The 8,799-nt window shown below is 41.9% G+C and overlaps 2 protein-coding genes across 2 annotated transcripts in view; one reads left to right on the plus strand and one right to left on the minus strand.

Moving 5' to 3' along the window:
• Rbm6 (RNA binding motif protein 6) overlaps positions 1 to 2,630 on the minus strand; it is a 100,895-nt gene extending 98,265 nt beyond the window's left edge. The window contains exon 1 of the mRNA XM_048794057.1: positions 2,478 to 2,630. The gene's annotated coding sequence lies outside the window, so the exon portion shown is untranslated. The remainder of the gene's footprint in view (positions 1 to 2,477) is intronic.
• Positions 2,631 to 5,484: 2,854 nt separating this feature from the next.
• Positions 5,485 to 8,799, plus strand: part of Mon1a (MON1 homolog A, secretory trafficking associated) — a 20,917-nt gene continuing 17,602 nt past the window's right edge. The window contains exon 1 of the mRNA XM_048793939.1: positions 5,485 to 5,504. The gene's annotated coding sequence lies outside the window, so the exon portion shown is untranslated. The remainder of the gene's footprint in view (positions 5,505 to 8,799) is intronic.

The raw sequence follows: 8,799 nt of genomic DNA on the forward strand, positions 1-8,799 counted from the left end.
AGCCCTAGGTTCGATCCCCAACACCACATAAAAATAAATAAATAAAGATATTGTGTCCAACTACATCTAAAAATAAATAAATAAGAGATATTTGGGGGTGGGGATGTGGCTCAAGTGGTAGCAAGCTCATCTAGCATGCGTGGGGCATGGGTTCGATTATCAGCATCACATAAAAACAAAATAAAGATATTGTGTCCACCTAAAACTAAAAAGTAAATATTTTAAAAAAAAAGATATTTGTACATCAATGTTCACAGCAGCATTATTCACTAATGTCAAAAGGTAGAAATGACCCAACAGTCTGCAACAGATGACTGAATAAACAAAATGTGATCCATATGCTCAATGGAATATTATTCGGTCATAAAAAGGAATGAAGTTCTGATACCATGTTACTGACATGGAGGAACTTTGAAACCATCAAGCTGCATAAAATAAACCAAATACAAAAGAAGACAAATATTGTATCGGTTCATCTACACTTGTACCTAGAATATGAAAATTCACAGAGAAACAAAGTAAATTAGAGGTTACCAGTGTTAGGAGAAATAGGGAGTTACTTGGTTAAAGAGTTTCTGTTTACAGTGATGAAATTTTGGAAACACTATTGCTAGTTGAACTAAACTGTGAATGTAACTAATGTCAACAAATTATATACTTTAAAATAATTAAAAAGGTAAAATTTTGTTACTATAAATTTATGTATTAGATTTTATATATATATATTAAACACACACACACACTCCACAGTTTTAAAAAGTATGGGCTGGGATGGTGGCTCAGTGGTAAAGCACTTGCCTGGCATGTGCGAGGCACTGGGTTTGATTCACAGCATCACATATAAATAAATAAAAATAAAGGCCCATCAACANGGTGGTAGTAAAATCTATGGAGAAAATTAAAGGGAAGGAAATTTGTAACTTTAAAAATAGAAGTGTCAGGTTTGGTACCATTGAGATCTTGGAATGAAGAAAGCCAGGTGTGCTGGACTGAACTTGAAGGTTTTTTGTTTGTTTTGTTTTGTTTGTGGTAGTGCACACAGTAATCCTAGCAATAATTTAGAAGACTGAAACAAGAGGACCACAAGTTAAAGGACAGCCTTGGCAAACTTATCGAAAAATTTTTTTAAAAGCCTTGATTCCCCAAAACAAAATATAAAATTTCATAACTTTCCAAAATTTTTAATCTCTATTCAACTTTGAATCAAATTACATCAGTTTATACAATTTAATATGTTGGCAAAACAGTATAATCTTGCTCAAATTTCTGTCTGAAGAGAATATTTAGTAATCTTTGCCTTGACAATTCTACCTGGTCTGAGGGGCTAGGAGAACCTAGGATATTAAAGACAAGAAAAATAAGCCCATGTCTGGTAACAAAATTCTATGAGTGCTAGAGGGCAACTCAGTAGCAAAGCACCTGGCTAGCATGCAAGAGGCCCTAAATTCAATCCTGAGACGTTGAAAAAAAATTATATATATATCTCGAAGGGTCTACAAATGTCCAGAGCGATTTGATCCCTGGTCCAATACCTAAATGGATTCTAGTTAAGAAGACAAAGCTTAAGTTCAACTTATGTTTCACCAACACAACGTATCACTACTTACTTTCCACACTGCCAGTCCTACAATCTGTCACCAAGTTCTTCACACCTCTCCCTACAGTCCTCACAAGTTTGGTAACGGTGACATATTTAAGTCATTCAAACTGATGGTATACTCAACAGGAAGCTGGAAACTAAACAAAGTTAGGGCAAGATCCGGAGTTCAGAAAATGAACCAGGTGACCCAGACCCATCAATCTATTCCTTCACTTAGATCCAGCTACTCTGAACTTCACAAGTAAACCTAGATTATACAAACAATATAATTACCCTCACAGTTTATGTACTCTACAAAACAGGCCTTTTCTTTTTATCCCCCCCCCCCAAAAAAAAGTGCAATCCGCAAAGTTGAACCCACTAATTAACATCAATTCTAAAGTTTGGAGAAAAATACATATTTACAATGCCAAAAAGAATCTAAAGCGTGAATACAAGAAAACATCCCTCCCCTCCCACGTTCGTCCAACGGGCACAGAACCCACCAGACCACTCCTCGCTTCCAGGTTCCACAGCCCGGCAGGCCGGGCTATGAGCTCTCGCGCCCTACGGTCCCACCGAGCCCGCTAGAATCTGCCCGGGTCTGCGGGCCAATATACAAGCTGGACACATGAACAGATCCTCTAGCGACGCCTCAAAACTGGATCAGGAGCAAAAAAAAGAGAGAGAGAGCGAGCGAGCGAGAGAAGAAGAAAGAGCTCTCCAGCAGCTCCGCTGGCTAGGAGTATGGAGCCACAACCCCACAGCTGGCCGCTCCGCAGTTGGACCGGTAATTCTACCGCCGCGCCCGGCCCCGCCCCGGGCCCGCGACCGTTCCGGGGCTTTCCTGCCCGGGCGGCGCCTCCCTCACCACACCGCCGCTGGACTCGCTTCTTACCGAACAAGGCAGCGGCCACCATACGACTCCAAAATCGCGGCTACAAGGCCGCTCAGGATCACAATGTCCAGAGCGGCCCAGTCCGCTAGCCCTTTCCCCGCAAGCTCCGGCACGTCTTGGCTCCCGCCCTGGGCCCTTACCGAGGCAGCGTAGCCTCCGCGGCCCGCTCCTCCTCCTCCTCCTCCTCCACCTCCTCCTCCTCCTCCTCGGCCGCCGCCACCGACACAGAGCCGCGGACCCCGGAACTTCCTCCCCGCCGGCAGCTGCTTCCACAAAGGCGCCGTGNTCCAATAGGAAGGCGCGCTTTCCTGCATCTTCCGTGGGGCCTACTGGGGGTTGTGTTTTGTCCTTTACCCTACCTCAGCTCGTTGTCTGGAGCTGTCCCGGGAATTGAGCAAGGTGTGCTGTTGGTGACTTTGCCTTCCGTAGGTGTGCTCCCTGTTTGGAACGGTACGGTCCTGACCTGCCTAGCTCGAGGCCGCCTCATTGTCAGTTCGTGTGAAAGAAATGGGAAATAGCGTCTTAGGGCCTAAGCTGTTGGAGGAAATGACTCCTGGCCATGTGCCCACACAAGGCCCTAGCCCCAGGCTCTCCCTGCCCAGGAAGCAGAGCCCTTCTACCTGAGACTCCAGGATAGGTATGAAAGAAGCATTTTGATAGAGAAGCAGTACATCTTAGAGGTTCATCCCCTTTTTCTGATGAATTTTGGGCATCCCAGCTCAAGAATACCAGACACCATCCATGCTAAAGGTTCACTAGCACAAACCATAAAGAAAAATCCACTCAACTTCCACAGAGCCATGCTAGGTCTCAGGCTATAAATCTAGTCCAGAATGACTTGTGCAAGGTCATAGAAGAGCTGGGAGGAAACTGCAAATCTGCAATTTAGCAGAAAATAAGACGACAAATACAGCTTTCGGTTTTGCAGCTCACCTCCAGAATTTTCCAGCTAATGTTCTTTGAAGAGCCACGTCCAATTCCCAGATGGATTGTCTACATTATTGAAAGGCTCTTTGGTCCCAGCCACCTGGTATCTTTGTCAGTAGGCCTTCAGGAAAGGTAACCTGGATTTTGGAGCCTAAATTCAACATTATGTGATCAAAGAAATCAACTGCAAGAAATGCCCACAAAGCATTCTAAAATAAAGCAGGCTTCATTGTAGAGAAAGGAGGTTTTGAGTAGAGTAGTCTTTATAGTTCTCTTCCACCAAGCAGAGTGGCACAGGCCTATAATCCCATCTTCTCAAGAGGCTGAGGCAGGAGGATTACAAGTTCAATTCAATGCTAGCCAGAACAATTTAGCAACACCATGTAGGTCAGTGGTAGAGCCCTCCTGGGTTTAATCCCCAGTTACCACAGGGGAAAAAAAAGGAAGAAACAATAAAGTTACATTTCACTTTTAGGTATCTTGTTGAGAGGTCATTCCTTCAAGAACTTATGAAGTGTCTGCTATATGACAGTTACTATATCAGGTGCTGGGAATATAGGAATGAACAAAACTAATAAACTGTTGCCCTAGTGGAGATGTGTATGACAATAGTTATTGGAGACAAACTAAAAACTAAACAAGCTACATTATTCTTTTTTTTTTTTTAATTTTTTTAATATTTATTTTTTTAGTTCTCAGCAGACATAACATCTATGTTTGTATGTGGTGCTGAGGATCGAACCCAGGCCGCACGCATGCCAGGCGAGCACGCTACCGCTTGAGCCACATCCCCAGCCCCAAGCTACATTATTCAATCTCTCTGGTGGTAGTAAAATCTATGGAGAAAATTAAAGGGAAGGAAATTTGTAACTTTAAAAATAGAAGTGTCAGGTTTGGTACCATTGAGATCTTGGAATGAAGAAAGCCAGGTGTGCTGGACTGAACTTGAAGGTTTTTTGTTTGTTTTGTTTTGTTTGTGGTAGTGGAATATGGGGATTGAACTCAGGGTCGCTTGGCCACTGAGCCACATCCCCAGCCCTGTTTTATATTTTATTTAGAGACAGGGTTTCACTGAGTTTCACAAAACCTCGCTTTTGCTGAGGATGGCTTTGAATTCATGATCCTCCTACCTCAGCCTCCCAAGCTGCTAGGATTATAGGTGTGTGCCACCTCTCTGGGCTTGAGTTTTTCATTGCCAAGGAAACAAGTAAAATGTGGAGTTGGCAGTTGTACATCAATCTGGAGGATTAAGGTCAGAGGTAGACAAGCAAATCTGGGAGGTATCAGCATGTCACTGGTACTTAAAGCTATGGACCTGGAAGAGATAGATGAACAAGGGAGTGACTATAGACTGGAGAGCAAAGTTTGAGCCCTGGGGCACACCAGTGCTGAGTGACTCCTGAAGAAAGGAAGAACAGCAATACAGAATAAATAATAAGTACCTAAACTTTGCTTCTCAAACTGGACCATTATTGGCACGCCTTTCCCTTTTCTGATAGTACTTTATCATCAAAAGAGGTAAACCATTAATCAGTCATGGTGGATCATGCCTACAATTTCATTTGCTTAGGAGACAGGCAGGGAATCACAAGTTTGAGGTAGCCTGGGAAACTCAGTGAGACCCTATCTCAAAAAATGAAAAAGGGGATGTAACTGAGTGGTAGAGCAAATTGCCTAGTGTATACAAGACCCTGGGTTCAATCTGTAGCACAGCAGAAAATAAATCTCCAGAGAACTGGAGATTTATTTATTTATTTGTTTGTTTATTTATTTATTTGTAGCAGTGTGTGCGTGGGTATAGTACTGAGGGTTAAAGCCAGAGACACTTTACCACTGAGCTACATCCCTAGTCCTATTTATTTTTTGGTTTTGTTTTTTTAGTTTTTTTTTTGTTGTTGTTGCTATTTGGTACTGGAGATTGAACCCAGGGGCACTGAGCCACATCTCCGGCCCCTTTTATTTATTTATTTTTTTTTTTTTTAAGAAAGAGTGAGTGAGAGAGAGAGAGAGAAATTTTTAGTGTTTATTTTTTAGTTTTCGGCGGACACAACATCTTTGTATGTGGTGCTGAGGATCGAACCCGGGCCGCACGCATGCCAGGTGAGCGCGCTACCACTTGAGCCACATCCCCAGCCCCTTATTTTTTATTTTGAGACAAGGTCTCACTCAGTTGCTTAAGGCCTGGATGAGTTGCTAAGGCTGGCTTTGAATTTGCAATCCTCCTGCCTCAGCCTCCTGAGCCACTGGCATTGTAGATGTGTGCCACCTCACCCAGCTTATTTTTTTGTTTTGAAACAGGGTCTTGCTAAGTTCCTGAGAGTCTTGCTAAATTGCCCAAGCTGGCCTTGAACTTTCAGTTCTCCTGCCTCAGCTTCCCAAATTGCTGTGATTACAGCCATGCCCCATCCCGCAGGGCAGGACTGCCATTCTTATTATAGTTTAGGATACTTCATAGTAGGTATCATGTATTGGTATAAAAGGGAAACTGCTGAGGAAGATAAGAGAGTCCTTAATTAACCCATTTTGTCACATCATCCCAGATGTGGAACACCTACAAAAACTTAAATTGAACAATAAATATATGTTCAATTTATGATAACTTTGAAATCATTATTATATATGCAGAATTGAAAATTTGGGACTAACCAGGCATGGTGGCATACATCTATAATCCCAGCAACTCAAGGGGCTGAGGCAAGAGGTTCACAATTTTGGGGCCAGCCTCAGCAACTAAGCTAGACACTGTCTTGAAAAAAAAGAAAAAGAAAAAGGTCTGGGGATGTAGTTCAGTGATAAAGCACCCCTGGATTCAATCCCCAGTACCATTAAAAAAAAAAAAAAGCTGGGCATGGTGGTGCAGGCCTTTAATCCCAGCAGTTTTGGAAACTGAGGCAGGAGAATTCCAAAATCAAAGTCAGCCTAGCAATTTAGTTAGGCCTTAAGAACATAGCAAGACCCTTTCTCTTTGGGGGTGGGTGGGTGGGGCAAAAAATAAAACTTGGGACTTAATGGCTTAAAGGATTTCCCAAGCACAATAGCAACAGGGCTGGGAACAGGTCCAGCCACAGGATACACTTTATATAATTTTAAAAATTTGTATTTGTTTATTATTTTATTTATTTATGTATTATTATGTTGCAGCACTGGGATTGAGCCCATGGGCACTTTACCACTGAGTTACATTCCTAGCCCTTTTTATTTTTTGAGATCTTGAATTTGAGCACTTCCTGCCTTAGCCTTCTAAGTGGCTAGGATCACAGGCTTGAGCCACCATATCTGGCTGGCTCTTAGAATATAATTGAGCCACAACTTTGCATCAACTCAGGTTCTGAAATCTCCATAAAAGTTGTGAAACTGAAGAAATCTGGGGAAGAAGAAGAAATCTAATTGTTAGATTAGTCCTTACTGTGGTGTATATGACTTACCTGGTTCATGAAATTCCTGAGCCTAGACAAAACAGAAAGCTTATACTTTAAAGGAGCCCCTAACCTGGAGGGTGACAAGAGGTACAGGGCAGTATGTTGTTTGTAGCAAAGTGCAAGGTTAAAAACAGGATCATGCAGGTAACAAGGTCATCATGGGATTTTTTTTTTTTTAAGTGCTTATAATGGTACCCAGGGCACTCTAACACTGAACTACACCCTCAGTCCTTTTATTTATTTATTTGTATTTATTTTTGTGGACTCTGCCACTGAGCTACACCCCCCAGCCCTTTTAAAATTTTTTTTATTTATTTACTTATTTTGGGTTTTATTTTTTCTACTCCTGGGGATGGAACCTAGGACCTTGTGGATACTAAGCAAGCACTGCACTACTGAGCTATATTCCCAACCCTTTTGGGTTGTTTTGTTTGTTCTTTGTGGTACTGGGAATTGAACCAAGAGGTGTTTTACCACTGAGCCACATTCCCAGCCCTATCTTATTTATTTGTTTGTTTGTTTGTTTATATTTTGAGACAGAGTCTTACTAAATTGTTTAGGGCCTTGAACTTGTGATGCTTTTGCCTCAGATTCCTGAGTTGCTGGGATTACAGGTGTGTACCAGCTTATTTTTTATTTTTATTTTGAGACAGGGTCTTGCTAAGTTGCGCAGGCTGGCCTTGAACTTGTGATCTTCCTGCCTCAGTCTCTGAATAACTGAGATTAAAGTTATGTACTAACATGCATGGCTTCTTTTTTTCTTTGTTTTTTCTTTATTTAGTTAAATTTTTGTTTTTTGTTTTTATTGTTATTGTTTTGCAATGCTAGGGATTGAACATAATACCTTGCAAATGTTAGGCAAGCATATGTTAGGCAAGAAGACTACTACTATTCTTCTGAATAGTCAGTCAGAAGCACATGGGATATATACTTAACTAAGTAGATATACTTCAGAATACAGTACTACTATTCAGAAGAAATTCTGAGGTCCTACAGTTAGGGAATCTGGTTAGGTAGAAAACTTTGAATTATTATTTTTTTATTGGGCGGGTGGTACCAGGATTGAACTTAGGGGCACTTGGCCACTGAGCCACATCCCCAGCCCTATTTTGTATTTTATTTAGAGATGGGGTCTCACAGAGTTGCTTAGCACCTTGCTTTTGCTGAGGTTGGCTTTGAACTTGCAATCCTCCTGCCTCAGCCTCCCAAGCAGCTGAGATTACAGGCATTTGCCACCATGACCATCTGAATTTGTTTTCTATAGGGTTCAATTTCCTAGGATACAATTTCTGCTTAATGTTTTAGCCAGGATATCTCTGTACCAGAGACTATAAGATCTTCTTGGCTTAAATTCTTTTTTTTTAATCCTTTTTTTTTTTAAGTTGTCAGTGGACGTTTATTTTACTTATTTATATGTGGTGCTAAAGATCAAATTCAGTGACTCACATATGCTACACAAGTGCTCTACCACCAAGCTATAACCCCAGCCCTTGGCTTATATTCTTGTGCTGGGGTTGTAGCTCAGTAGCAGAGTGCTTGCCTAGCATGTATGAGGCACTGGGTTCCGTTTCTCAGCACTGAATATAAATAAATAAAATAGCCAGGAGTGGTGGTGCATGCCTGTAATCTCAGCTCCTGGGGAGGCTGAGGCAGGAGGATCACAAGTTCAAAGTTAGCCTCAGCAATTTAGTGAGGCCTTAAGAAACTCAGTGAGGGAGCTGGGGATATAGCTAAGTTGGTAGAGTACTTGACTCACATGCACAGGGCCCTGGGTTCAATCCCCAGTACCACCAAAAAAGAAAGAAAGAAAGAAACTCAGTGAGACCCTGTCTCTAAATAAAACACTAAAAAGGGCTGGGGCTGTAGCTCAGCACCAGAGCACTTGCCTAGCATGTGTGAGGTACTGTGTTCAATCCACAGCACCACATAAAAATAAAATAAAGATATTCTATCTACAACTTTAAAAAAGGGGGGGG

Source organism: Marmota marmota, unplaced genomic scaffold, assembly GCF_001458135.2.
Source record: "Marmota marmota marmota unplaced genomic scaffold, marMar, whole genome shotgun sequence".
Taxonomy (NCBI): domain Eukaryota; kingdom Metazoa; phylum Chordata; class Mammalia; order Rodentia; family Sciuridae; genus Marmota; species Marmota marmota.